A 10,469-nucleotide genomic window follows, 5' to 3' on the forward strand; every position below is an offset into this window, starting at 1 on the left:
CTGATGCGCGCATGGCGCGTAGGCTACACAAATATTTTTTTAAATTAAAATAATGACTTATTTATTACAATCGTACAAACTTCGTAATACAACCGCCATAACTTACCTCTGGGTACGAGTCTTTGGCGAAGACATGAAGTAATGCCGTTTTGCCACATCGCGTGTCGCCGACCACCACGATTTTACAGTGGCTGCCCTTGCTCTCCATAGTGCGGTCTATGTGGTTATGATACGTCGCCTCATTTTCATTTAGCTACACTCCAGAATAGTCCCAAAGTCAAAGTGTAGAAAGCAGATACCGGTGAGGTGAGATTTTCCTCCCTGTTTTCAGTTGTATTCCTCCGTGTGTATGCCTTCCGGAAGCTTTGACTGTCAGACTCAGAACTTTAATAACTCTTTAGCGCGGCTGCATAACCTACTCCACAATGTGCCTGCTTGCCACGGCTGGATGCTGACAGAGTTTGAGTTTGTGTTTTCACTTTCCTCTTTAGATCCGCCCATCAGCCACTAACACCCAATGGGAAGGACTGAGGAGCTAATGTTTATTTGCATGCCAACTGTTTGGGATTATGTCATAATCATCCATCAACAACACCTTCGATCAAATCTGTAGAATAGTTTTTTCCCCCCTGTTTGTGAAATAAATCCCCCCTTTACAAGAACACATACCCCTATGCTATCTCTCGCTCTCTCTCTCAGACACACACACTCTCTTTCTCAGACACACACACTTATCTCTCTCACCTCTCTCTCTCATACTGTAATCTCCTGGCGATTTCTCTTTTTAAGAGTTGACTAAACCTTACCGTACTTGGCAGTAGTGGTTGGTGCTCGTTGTGGTTAACACAAATGCCATGCCGTGAAAAAGGAGTGGCATACTGAATCCAGTAGAGGTTTAGTATTCTGTGATTATAAAATTAATATCTACACAATTATCTTCATCAGTGCTCCCTTCATGACACCTCTGGTCTACAGGGCAATCTCTCCAAACATCTGCAGAGATTTAGTTCCGTGTTCTGAGATCATGGTCAGACGCAACACGTCTGCACTGGTCTTGCATTGATACAATGACCAGGTTTCTATCGCCATCTTCTGGTGAGAGAGGGCATACAAGAATATTGAGCGTCCAACTCAAATCCTACTTTGTATTATATTATATAGACAAGTTTACGCGCTGTATCCCGGGTGGCGCCATAACTCTACACAAATGCATTTCATTTCCGCCGGAAGTTGTTTGCACAACGTCTGCCGGTGTAAACACAGCGATGTCGACGCTAGTTTGGGAACACGGTTCTACTACTTTGACAGCGAGCACAGCTAGAAAGGTGCCCATTCGCTCAACCACGGCGCCTGACAAGTTTTTGTCAGAACACTTACACCCATCCTTCCGTGGCAATGCCGCAACCCGTCAAGGAGCGGATGGGGAGGAACTTGCAAGGGACTATTTGGAAACTCTGGGCAACAGCATTGAAACCAAAGGCTTAGTGGTGTGCGAAAAGGAACCGTCGCTTGCAGCATCTCCCGATGGAGTGATAAACAACGACATTCTGTTGGAGATCAAATCACCTGTGATGGGAAACAAGTCACTTGCAGAATTTTTGGCAACAAATAACTGCGAAATCACAACTGTGGCAAACGGAGATAGATTACCATATTGCCTGCAATGGTCCAAAAGGCTACTACATGCAGGTACAAATTGGGATGCACTGCACAGGGCTTCAGCACTCAAAGTTGGTGATCTGGAACAAAACTGAGCACCTAGAAATCGGAAGTACCCTACGACCAAGGCTTTGTCCAGGGGCATATCATAAGGCTGCGCACATTCTACTTTGCCCACATGCTCCCGAAAATTGTTGATGATTTTGTTGAGGGAAGGTTACAGTTCTGCAGTACATATCTCAGCATTTTAAAACCAAAATAAACGGCCTTATTTAGGTCATGCCCACAGGAGCCAACAGATGTCCATTGTTTACATGATCTCTTTATGCTGTGCAATATATCAGTGTGCCTACTGTTTGAGTGAAAATAAAGTTTGATGTAATTTCAATCCTTAGAGTGCTACAATTTATTTTAACACGGTTCATAATTCATAGTAAGCTCATACTGTACATAAATAACACTGGATTAATTAATTGTTTTGAGGAAACTAAACAAATGGCTTCAACAAGAAAGATTGCGTGTTTAATCTTAACAGGTATTAAAAAGTAAAATACAAAAGCAGCCCACACAATTACATCACTATGAAAATATTCATATATAATATTAAAAAATACAATGCATGCAGTATTTGTTGTGTTTATCTGTATTTAATGAACAACATGGCTGGGTGTTGGTAGACAGGGACACAGGGCAAGATTCTAAACCTCACTGATCAGTGGACTCTTCAGGTTAACTAGGCCAGCACAGATGGTTAAGATGTTGTCCAGTTTCGGGGCCATGCTGATGGGAACATTCTGGGATAAAATCTTAAACACCTTCAGTCTCTGGATTGCTCTTTCCACATGTATGCGGACATTGGCTACTCGCCTGGTGCGTGTCGTCTCCTCATTGGTCAACTGATTGCGCCTGTAGGTGAAAGCAGGGATGTTCAAACTGACCCTTCTCTCATCAAGCAAGTCTCGAATGGTGAACCCACGGTCCGCCATGACCTCATCACCAGCCCTCAGATAGTCTAGGAACCCACTGTCCATGGTGATAAACTTATCGCTGCTTCTGCTAGCATAGGCATCAGATATAAACATGATTAGCCCATTAGGGGCCACAGCGACGAGATATTTCACAGTGTTGCGTGATTTATACTGGCTGAAAGTGTCACTCCTTGAGTCGTGGTTTGTGGCTCTCTGCATGGCACTTTCGGCACAGTCAATGATGCAGGTGGTTCGAGGGTAGTTCCTCTGAAACTACAAGGGCATGGTGGCACGAATGGTCTCTCTTGGAAGCCAGGGGATCAGGACTTTGAACTGTTCACCCATCACGTCAATCCAGTGACTAATCACAATGCTTGCCATGGATGTAGACACATTGAAGCGGTGAGCAATATCTCCTAATTTTAGGTTTAGTTTTAGTTTCATCAACGTCATAATTATTTGGTCAACAACAGGAAGGGTAATTGATGGCTTACTGAAAGGCAACAACACCGTCACCAGGGTGAAGAATTGAACCATAAGCACTCCTGTATACAGCCGGGACCTAGCATCATCAATGACCGTGGTGCTGGTCACAGTAGGACCCATTTCTGCCTCGCACTGTGTGGCCTTGTCTACTTTAACAGACTGTGTTGTTGAACAGTAAATGTGATCAATATGTGACGGATCCTCCCATTGGGTCTGGGCATCTCGAAATTTTGGTGTAGCAGGCTCGGCCTCACAGACAGGCTGACAGGTTTCTGGAGCATCTAAAAAGGGGAAGAGAAAACATGGATGGAGCAAAATTAATGCAGGCATAGAGTCCTCTCACTACAAACATCACAATGGAAAAATGTGTACTACAACATTGCACTCACACGCACACACACAATCATCATCACAACAGCCTGCCACCTTGCATTGTATTTATGATGTAGACTAAGGCACACGCAGGCAGGCACACACACACAATTAATGATGTAGCTATCGTGGGCATTGTTTGTCCCATCTCCAAAACAATCAACTGCCTTAGCAAAATACCGGTAGCAATGTTAATGTATGACAACTTCTTCATAATTAACAGTATTGTCAGCTTCATAGCTAAAGTTGCTGAACTTACCCTCAGATTCAAGTCTGCGTTTCTTTATCTGGGGGGAGGCAGTGGTCCGCTGGGTGAGTTGAAGCCTCTTTGGCTGGGGAGGGCGATTGTATCCCAACCACAACTCTGGGAAAGGATTATCCTTGGTAGGTTTTTGGTCAACAAAGTGATAGGAACAAACAAAAACGTTGAGGGGTGGTTTCTTTAGATTCAATGCCTTCAGCCAGGTCCTTGATTCCGAGTCGGTATCAGGCTTGCGAAAAAATGTAAACAATGGAGCGCATGGACATTGCCTCTTCGTAGCTGGTTTGTGGTTGTAGCACTCTCTATCTAACCACTCGTTCAGGTGCTTTCTCGAGTTTTTGCAACCAACTACCGCACACGTCGTTCCCGAACCACTTTTCTTCATGTTGTAATTGTAATTTTTATATCCTCTTTGTCACTGCGATATCAGTGCTTTGTCGGCACAACGGAGCTAGCTAGCAAAACAAACCCAGCCCGGCAGAACGGAAGTGGATTGCATCGACGGGAGGGGTTCAGGAAGTAGAGCGGAAACGGCTCAAAAACTTGTCTATATGCCATTTAGCAGACGGTTTCATCCAAAGCGATTTACAGTAGTACGTGCATACATTTTCATATGGGCCTATTACAGAACAAGCCTGGACTGTCAGACTTGGACTGTCAGACTTGGGTCCCACATTGTAGCTTACACCATAGAGGCCAGGACATACATGAGTTAAATGTGTTTTGAGAAAAGGGATAAGAATACTTTCCATCTCGTGTAGACAGACATTGTAATATCACACTCGAGGAGAGGCGATAAGCTACATGGAGCTATTTTCTTCCAAAGGCCATTCTTTCCATTGACTTGTTGGTGCGCATCCTGCACAAAGAGAATGCCATGACATCCATTCAGCTGCAGGTGGCAGCACAAGACAATGCACAAAGCAATGTACACAATATTCACTACATGTATTCATCACTCCAGAGAACTCATTTCCAATGGCGGCGAGCTTTACAGCACTCCAGCCAACGCTTGGCATGGTGATCTTAGGCTTGTGTGCGGCTGCTCGGCCATGGAAACCCATTTCATGAAGCTCCAGAGGAACAGTTCTTGTTCTGATGTTGCTTCCAGAGGCAGTTTGGAACTCGGTAGTGAGTGTTGCAACCGAGGACAATTTCTGCGCTTCAGCACTCAGCGGTCGTGTTCTGTGAGCTTGTGTGGCCTACCACTTCACTGCTGAGCCTTTGTTGCCCCTAGACATTTCCACTTCACAATAACAGCACTTACAGTTGACCGGGGCAGCTCTAGCAGGGCAGAAATTTGCCGAACTGACTTGTTGGTAAGGTGGCATCCTATGACGGTGCCACGTTGAAAGTCGCTGAGCTGTTCAGTAAGGCCATTCTACTGTCAATGTTTGTCTATGGAGATTGCATGGCTGTGTGCTCGATTTTATACACCTGTCAGCAACGGGTGTGGCTGAAATAGCCGAAGCCACGACTTTGAAGGGGTGTCCACATACTTCTTTATATATAGTGTATGTTGTCGTCAATAAATAAATTCAATAAATCCGATTTTATTTGCTAAAGTGCCAAACATCTGCATTCTGACATGTCACTCGTCATATTTTTCAGACATCTAGGAATATTTTTACCCACAGGCGGTGGACACGGAGCTACAGCAGCACGCGGTGATTAACCTCTCCAAAAAAGAGCTCACTGACGCACAAGTCTCAGTCTTATCTATGGGCCTCTCTTTTGTACCTATATGTACAGACAAACCCTTTGATACGAAAGTAGATCTGTTTAAATTATTTCGCAAAATTAAACTTAAACATGTGTTTTCCCAAAATACTGTTTCTGGCTTAGAAACCCAACAAAGAACTGTTACTAATTTTAAGCCCAAAAGCAAGCTTAATAATAAAGAGAAGTGATACTAGCAAGAGCAGTGTGAGGTTTTCTTATTTCTTCTCTCATGTTATTCAATTGTTACCATGCACCTGCAACAAAGACAGCGAGTGCCTTTTTAATTTTGACCCACTTAATCCCAAAACGTCTCCCAAGTTTTCACCATCATTGCAAACCCCCTAGTTATGTTCTTGCTTTGACAAAGTCATTTCTGAAGATTATTGTTTATTTCGTGTGATTAATGATTAATTTATGTCTGTCCCTCATTTTAAGGTCAACCCTGTTATGTGAACTGAACTCTCGTTTTAATATGGTGAAACTATTCCTTTTTAAAATATATTTTCAAAATGAACATTGAACATATAATAGTCAAACCATAGTGTAAAAGCAGGTGAGCTGGTTCAACTCTTTTTGGCAATGTTCTGGTGTTTTGTGGTGGATATTTTGCCCCTCAATCAGACCCCTACAAACCAGAGGAGATGGAAGTGAAAGATGGCAGCTCTCTATTAACTCAGGCATTTCCTGCCATGCCCCCTTGGCCACATCTTTATCACCCATATAGTGACTTCCTGTTTCACAGACTGGGACAACACAACAACTTTCCTGACTACGGGTTTCATTATGTCAATGGTTCCACACTGGTTCTAATTGTCTTTTTACACAATGTCATTGAAAATGTGCCTGTTTCTGCAGTAGGCCTCTTGTTGTTTCCAGAGAACCGAATGTCTTGAGATCAATAATAGATTGCAAAAGTAGACCAAAATGTTTAAGCTTGTTGAAAATTGGTCTTCTTGTTCTATCTCTAGGCTATATTTTGGTCATCATCCTTTCTATATCACTGTTGACATAGGCCTGTGAGCCCCATGCACCTTGATGGCAACGCCACCTGTTGCTAAGCGAGCTCCGACGACCTCTTTCTTTCGCTCCCCTCCTCTGACAAAAAATCCACTTTCCGGCATTTAACAGTGGCCACATCCCGTCTGACTGCGCACTGCTCTCCATTGCGAAGTAGAGGTCTGTCACTTTCCTGGCTAGGGTGTACGCACGAAAATCACCTCCTGGTTTAACCTGTTGTAATAGGCTATCTATATTTTTACAGTGGAATTGTGCACTGCAATAGGCTAGTTTACGAAAATTATATAATTGTACTGCAACTTCTTCTGTAAGGTATTTTTTTAGGCTATCAGGTAAACCTTAGAAACAGAACTATAAAAAAAGAAAAGCGCATTGAGAAAAATAGGCTATTTTCGTGATCCCGATCATGTCTGGCGAAGAGGCACCGGTACAACAGCAGCAAGAACCCACAGAGGAGAAGACAGAGAACCCACCTACTGAGGAACCTCCATCGGAGGCAGCCCAAGAGGGTGAGCCATCCCCCGCGGAAGAGCCAGTAGACGAGCCTGCGGCGGCGACCCCGGACAAAGCGCCTGTGGCTCCCGAGGAGGAAGTTTTCACCTATCGTGCTTTGTTCCTAACGGGCTATGGAGGCTATGACAAAGTGAAGCTCCAGATGAAAAAGGGAAAGCCTGAAGAGCGCAGAGGTGCTGGTGCGGGTCAAGGCGTGTGGTCTGAACTTCGCCGAGTTGTTGGGGAGACAGGGGTTGTATGAGCTGCTGCCGTCGCCGCCCGTCACGCCCGGGATGGAATGCTCGGGCGTGATTGAAGCCTTAGGGGAAGAGGTGACGGATAGAAACGTGAGTCTAAAAACATAACATCTTGTTTCTTTCAAGAAAAAAATTCTCAATTTGTCCGTCATAGTTGACGTGTACCTATGATGAAAATTACAGGCCTCTCTCATCTTTTTAAGTGGGAGAACTTGCACAATTGGTGGCTGACTAAATACTTTTTTTCCCCACTGTACATCCTGTGGCAAAGCAATTCACTTTTTGTCCTGAATACAAAGCGTTATATTTGGGGGAAATCCAATACAACAAATTACTGAGTACCACTCTTCATATTTTCAAGCATAGTGAAGCGTTATATTTGGGGGAAATCCAATACAACAAATTACTGAGTACCACTCTTCATATTTTCAAGCATAGTGGTGGCTGCATCACGTTATGTGTATGCTTGTAATCGTTAAGGACTGGGGAGTTTTGCAGGATAAAAAAGAAAGGGAATGGAGCTAAGCACAGGCAAGATCCTAGACAAAAACCTGGTTCAGTCTGCTTTCCACCAGACACTGGGAATTTTATTTTCTGAAAGGAATCGTTTTCAAATTCACCTTTCAGCAAGACAACAACCTAAAACACAAGGCCAAATCTACACTGGAGTTGCATAATGTTCCTGGATGGCCTAGTTACAGTTTTGACCTAAATCGGCTAGAAAATATATGGCAAGATTTGAAAACGTCTGTCTAGCAATATCAACAATCAACTTGACAGAGCTTGAAGAATTCTAAAAATAATATTTGGCAAATATTGTACAATCCAGGTGTTCAAAGCTCTTAGAGACTTACTCAAAAAGACGCCGCCAATGGTGCTTCTACAAAGTATTGACTCAGGAGTGTGAATACTTACAGTACCAGTCAAAGGTTTGGACACACCTACTCATTCAAGGGATTTTCTTTATTTTTACATTGTAGAATAATAGTGAAGACATCAAAACTATGAAATAACACATCATGTAGTAACCAAAGAAGTGTTAAACAAATCAAAATATATTTTATATTTGAGATTCTTCAAATAGTCACCCTTTGCCTTGATGACAGCTTTGCACACTCTTGGCATTCTCTCAACCAGCTTCACCTGGAATGCTTTTCCAACAGTCTTGTAGGAGTTCCCACATATGCTGAGCACTTGTTGGCTGCTTTTCCTTCACTCTGCCGTCCGACTCATCCCAAACCATCTCAATTGGGTTGAGGTCGGGGATTGTGGAGGCCAGGTCATCTGATGCAGCACTCCATCACTCTCCTTCTTGGTCAAATAGCCCTTACACAGCCTGGAGGTGTGTTGGGTCATTGTCCTGTAGAAAAACAAATGATAGTCCCACTAAACCCAAACCAGATGGGATGGCGTAGCTCTGCAGAATGCCGTGGTAGCCATGCTGGTTAAGTGTGCCTTGAATTCTAAATAAATCACAGACAGTGTCACCAGCAAAGCACCCCCACACCATAACGCCTCCTCCTCCATGCTTTACGGTGGGAACTACACATGCGGAGATAATCCGTTCACCCACACCGCATCTCACAAAGACACAGCGGTTTGAACCAAAAATCTCAAATTTGGACTCCAGACCAAAGGACACATTTCCACCGATCTAATGTCCATTGGTCGTGTTCCTTGGCCAAAGCAGGTCTCTTCTTCATATTGGTGTCCTTTAGTAGTGGTTTCTTTGCAGCAATTCGACCATGAAGACCTGATTCACACAGTCCCCTCTGAACAGTTGATGTTGAGATGTGTCTGTTACTTGAACTCTGTGAAGCATTTATTTGGCCTGCAATTTCTGAGGCTGATGACTCTAATGAACTTGTCCTCTGCAGCAGAGGTAACTCTGGGTCTTCCATTCCTGTGGCGGTCCTCATGAGAGCCAGTTTCATCATAGCGCTTGATGGTTTTTGCGACTGCATATTGACTGACCTTCATGTCTTAAAGTAATGATGGACTGTCGTTTCTCTTTGCTTATTTGAGCTGTTCTTGCCATAATATGGACTTGGTCTTTTACCAAATAGGGCTATCTTCTGTATACCCCCCTACCTTGTCACAACACAACTGATTGTCTCAAACGCATTAAGAAGGAAATAAATTCCACAAATTAACTTTTAAGAAGGCACACCTGTTAATTGAAAAGCATTCCAGGTGACTACCTCATGAAGCTGGTTGAGAGAATGCCAAGAGTGTGCAAAGCTGTCATCAAGTCAAAGGGTGGCTATTTGAAGAATCTCAAATATAAAATATATTTTGATTTGTTTAACACGTTTTTGGTTACTACATGATTCCATGTGTGTTATTTAATAGTTTTGATGTTTTTACTATTATTCTACAATGTAAAAAATAGTAAAAATAAAGAAAAACCCTTGAATGAGTAAGTATGTCAAAACTTTTGACTGGTAGATATTTCTGTATTTCATTTTCAATACATTTACAAAAATGTATAAAAACATGTTTCCATTTTTTCATTATGGGGTATTGTGTGTAGATGGGTGAATTTTTTATTTATTTAATCCATTTTGAATTCAGGCTGTAACACAACAAAATGTTGAATAAGTCAAGGGGTATGAATACATTCTGAAGGCACTGTAGTGTCCAGGCACCTCACTTTAAGTTGTTTGAACACAGTAAAAGTCCAGCAACACTTCTTATGACCTAGCTTTTTGTTCAAACCCATCTGTTTTGTATTCTAGGGACTCAAGTGAGTAGACTGGACACAGGTTTTATATACACACAATGGATTGTTTTTCCTGTACAGTGCTATATTTGTACCATATAGTGTCCAGGCACCCATTTTTAAGCTGTTTGACCAGGCCAGCAACACTCCATATTATTCAGAGCCCCATGAAATGACACCATATATAGATTCTACAGACCTTACCGAGTACACTCCAGCCCACTTTTACATTGGCACAAATAATAGTTTTTTCTCTATAAGCCAATATGTAATGGCAATACAGCAGTGGAGGCTGCTGAGGGGAGGACGGCTCATAATAATGGCTGGAACGGAGTGTTCTTTCCAGACAGAACACTCTGTTCCAGCCTATATTATGAGCAGTCCTCCCGCCAGCAGCCTCCACTGATATACAGTGATTTGCATTGGGGGCATTTATTTGACCTCGGAACATGTTTTAAAACCAAACATTTATGCAAATGTCACCTAAATATGAAAAAATATGAATAATTGTT

The sequence above is a fragment of the Coregonus lavaretus genome (genome assembly GCF_964263955.1).
Source record: "Coregonus lavaretus genome assembly, contig: HAP1_SCAFFOLD_316, whole genome shotgun sequence".
Classification (NCBI taxonomy): Eukaryota; Metazoa; Chordata; class Actinopteri; order Salmoniformes; family Salmonidae; genus Coregonus; species Coregonus lavaretus.